At 47.6% G+C, this 4287-nt stretch overlaps 1 non-coding gene across 1 annotated transcript; it reads left to right on the forward strand.

The window, feature by feature from the left end:
* The first annotated feature begins 3754 nt into the window (after positions 1-3754).
* On the forward strand, positions 3755-4004 carry LOC121290272. The gene has a single exon (XR_005945749.1). It is a non-coding gene; the product is annotated as a small nucleolar RNA SNORA53 (small nucleolar RNA).
* The last annotated feature ends 283 nt before the right edge of the window (positions 4005-4287 follow it).

Genomic DNA, 4287 nt, shown 5'->3' on the forward strand with positions numbered 1-4287 from the left:
TAGTACTGAGGGAGTGTTGCACTGTCAGATGATCAGTACTGAGGGAGTGCTGCACTGTCAGAGGGTCAGTACTGAGGGAGTGCCGCACTGTCAGAGGGTCAGTACTGAGGGAGTGTCGCACTGTCAGAGGGTCAGTACTGAGGGAGTGCCGCAGTGTCAGAGGGTCAGTACTGAGGGAGTGCCGCACTGTCAGAGGGTCAGTACTGAGGGAGTGCCGCACTGTCAGGGGGTCAGTACTGAGGGAGTGCCGCACTGTCAGAGGGTCAGTACTGAGGGAGTGTCGCACTGTCAGAGCGTCAGTACTGAGGGAGTGCCGCAGTGTCAGAGGGTCAGTACTGAGGGAGTGCCGCACTGTCAGAGGGTCAGTACTGAGGGAGTGCCGCACTGTCACGGGGTCAGTACTGAGGGAGTGCCGCACTGTCAGAGGGTCAGTACTGAGGGAGTGCCGCACTGTCAGAGGGTCAGTACTGAGGGAGTGCCGCACTGTCAGAGGGTCAGTACTGAGGGAGTGCCGCACTGTCAAATGATCAGTACTGAGAGAGTGCTGCACTGTCAGAGGGTCAGTACTGAGGGAGCACTGCACTTTAAGAGGGTCAGTGCTGAGGGAGTGCTGCACTGTCAGATGATCAGTACTGAGGGAGTGCTGCCCTGTCAGAGGGTCAGTACCGAGGGTATGCTGCACTGTCAGATGATCAGTGCTGAGAAACTGCTGCACTGTCAGAGGGTCAGTGCTGAGGGTGCACTGCACTTTCAGAGGGACAGTACTTAGGGAGTGCTGCACTGTCGGAGGGTCATTACTGAGGGAATGCTGCACTGTCGGAAAGTCAGTACCGAGCGAGCGCTGCACTGTCAGAGGGTCAGTACTGAGAGAGTGCTGCACTGTCAGAGGGTCAGTACTAAGGGAGTGCTGCACTGTCGGAAGGTCAGTACTGAGAGAGTGCTGCACTGTCAGAGGGTCAGTACTGAGGGAATGCTGCACTGTCAGAGGGTCAGTACTGAGGGAGTGCTGCACTGTCAGAGGGTCAGTACTGAGGGAGTGCTGCACTGTCAGAGGGTCAGTACTGAGGGAGTGCTGCACTGTCAGAGGGTCAGTACTGAGGTAACTGTTCCAATAGTTTATGTGGCTCTGACTGAAAATAGTCCTGAGGTGTTGGACACCATTTACCCTGACAATGACACACCACAATGAAGAGATAAACCTTTTGGCTAACTCTCCTAAATTTACACTACTGATTGTACTTCACTCTGAGATGTATTCAGTCACCATGTAAATTCAGACTTTTCTTGTCTCCTCTTTTTGAAGAAATGCCGTGTCATTGTTGAGAGATCTGCCATGAGTTTGGCATCAAGGAGCCCGAGCAAAATGGGAGCCAGTGGGAATCGGGGGGAAATTCTCTGCTGGTTGGAGCATAAAGGAAGATTTTTGGTTGTGGGAGGTCAATCCTCTCAGCTCCAGTACATCACTGCAGGAGTTCCTCAGGGTAGTGTCTTCGGCCCAACCATCTTCAGCTGCTTCATCAATGACCTTCCTCCTATCATAAGATCAGAAGTGGGGATGTTCGCTGATGATTGCACAATGCTCAGCACCATTTGCGACTCCTCAGATACTGAAGTAGTCCATGTCCAAATGCAGCAAGACCTGGACAATATCCAGGTTTGAGCTGACAAGTGGCAAGTGACATTTGTGCCACACAAGTGTCAGACAATGACCCTCTCCAACAAGAGAGAATCCAACCATCGCTCCTTGACATTCAAAGGCATTACCATCACTGAATCCCCCACTATCAACATCCTGGGGTTACTATTGACCAGAAACTGAACTGGACCAGCCATACAAATACTGTGGCTACAAAAGCAGGTCAGAGGCTGGGAATCATGTGGTGAGTAACTCACCTCCTGACTCCCCAAAGCCTGTCCACCATCTGCATGGCACAAGTCGGGAGTGTGATGGAATACTCCCCACTTGCCTGGATGAGTGCAGCTCCCACAACACTCCAGAAGCTGAACAATGTCCAGGCCAAAGTAGCCTGCCTGATTGCCACCCCATTCACAAACATTCACTCCCTCCACCACCGACGTACAGAAGCAGCAGTGTGTACCATCTACAAGATGCACCACAGGAATTCACCTTACAAACCCATGACCACCACCATCTAGAAGGACAAGGGCAACAGATAGATGGGACCACCACTGTCATTTGAAGTGAGGGTGTTATCTACTGAGCTCAGCTCACATGTGCATATACTGCTTAAATACTTATTCATGAAATGAAATAAGTTGTTCTTTATTAACTTACAGCTTAATTTGGCTTGCTGGAATGCTGCCTCCATCATCGAACTGAATTTGTTGACTCATGCTGATTTATGTGTTAACTCTATTGTGTGCACAGTGTGTGGAGAACAGACCTGAGATTGTTGTACGAATATTTTCACCAGCAGTGGCCCTTTGCTGGGATTGTTCCCATAAACCTCTGGCATTGAGGAGTGGAGAACAGGCACGTGTCCATTTCCATGTTTTCCCATCTTCATTTCCAGCATCGGATGGACAGAAAGCTGGACAATATTGGACACAATTAATGGAACAAAAGTCGCCACTTGCCAAAGCTTGGTGGCACCATATGAGCACCTGTCTGTCAATGGGATCCAATTGTGCTGCCATGAGCACAGAAAAACACACAGAAAACTGACCGACCTTTGTAAGTTGACATTACGGTGAAGCAAGATGTGGAGGGAGTCATATATTCTGAATAAAGGTTATAATCAGTGCCAAGTCCAACTGAGCTTAAGATAAGAAATCCAAAAAGGGAGAGCAATACTGGAGTGGAAAGGTGGAAAAGAAAGCAGTGAAGATCGAACTGAGGTGAGCACGGGGTCTCCTGCCCATTGAACACATCATGCAGCAGCAGGAACAAAGGTTAATTTCTCATGTGGCTGGGCAATCTGATCGATTGATTATCAAAGCAAACAAGTTGCTGGCTTTGGACTCTGATCTCTTGAATATCGAGGCGGTTGAGTCAAGGCAGACTTCTAACCTTCTTGCATAGGGTGCCAGGAAATGCTGCAAAAAGTGATCCATTGCTGGAATACTCTGCTGTGTAGCACTGAAGAACTGGAGATCTAGTTTCTATAAGAGGATGGGCTGAATGGATAAATGGCAGATCCCCTAGCAAAGAGGGTCATACTAACATAAGAAATAGGAGCAGAAGTTGGCCATTCTGCCCCTCATGCCTGCTCCACCATTTATAAAGGTCACCGGTTTCTAATTCCATATTCCCATCTAACTCCAGTAACCTTTGATTCCCTTGCCTAACAAGAATCTATTTACCTCCATCTTAAGAATATTCAACTATCCCGTCTCCACCACCCTCTGAGGCAGAGAGTCCCATTATCGCACAACCCTCAGAGAGAAAAACTTTCTCCTCATCTCTGTCCTAAAAAGGCGACCAGTAATTTTAAGACAGTGTCCCCTAGTTGTGCACTCACCCACAGGAGGAAATATCCTTTCCACATCCACCTTGTCAAGACCATTCAGAATCTTATATACATCAAGTCACATTTCATTCTTGAAATTCACTACTGGTGAAGAGCTAAACACCTTTACTGCTGTTTGTTTCACCACATCTTATCACTCTGATCAGCAAATACAAAATGTTTAAAGCTTCTAATAGATGTTAGCAATTGCGCCTAAATTATTTGAGTTTGTAAATTTGAATGCTAGTGGTTGGAGACTTGTTTGGGACAGTTTTTAAAGAAAACACATGCTCCTTAGATCCACCTTTGGGAAGTATCTGTTCTGCCTTGCTGGTAGATCTCTGCACCCTGGTGTTGGGTTCTCCAGTGGGCTGGCAGGTGACATTCATCAACTTCTGGTTGTACAGTCAAAGGTACCTGAGTCATTGGCATGTTAAAGTAATATACCTGCACAGTAGCCCCTCAGTTCTGATGTGAGCAACCTGTTACTCCATGGTGTTGCTGCCGTCAGGACTTTGCTGCCATGTGGACACGTTTATCAAAATCCACCTGGTTTAAATATTGCAAAGAATTATCTGATCTCCAGTGGAAACAAGCCCAGTCTATTCAACCTATCCTCATAAGAAAATCCACTCATTCCAGGTATCAATCTGGTAAGCTTCCATTGAACCGCCTCCAATGCATTTACACCTTCCTGAAATAAGGAGACCAAAACTGCACACAGTGTTCGAGATGTGGTCTCACCAATGCCCTATATAACTGAAGCATACCTTCCTTACTTTTATGTTCAATTCCTCTTGTAATGAAGGCTAGCATT

Source organism: Carcharodon carcharias, chromosome 17 (genome assembly GCF_017639515.1).
Source record: "Carcharodon carcharias isolate sCarCar2 chromosome 17, sCarCar2.pri, whole genome shotgun sequence".
Classification (NCBI taxonomy): Eukaryota; Metazoa; Chordata; class Chondrichthyes; order Lamniformes; family Lamnidae; genus Carcharodon; species Carcharodon carcharias.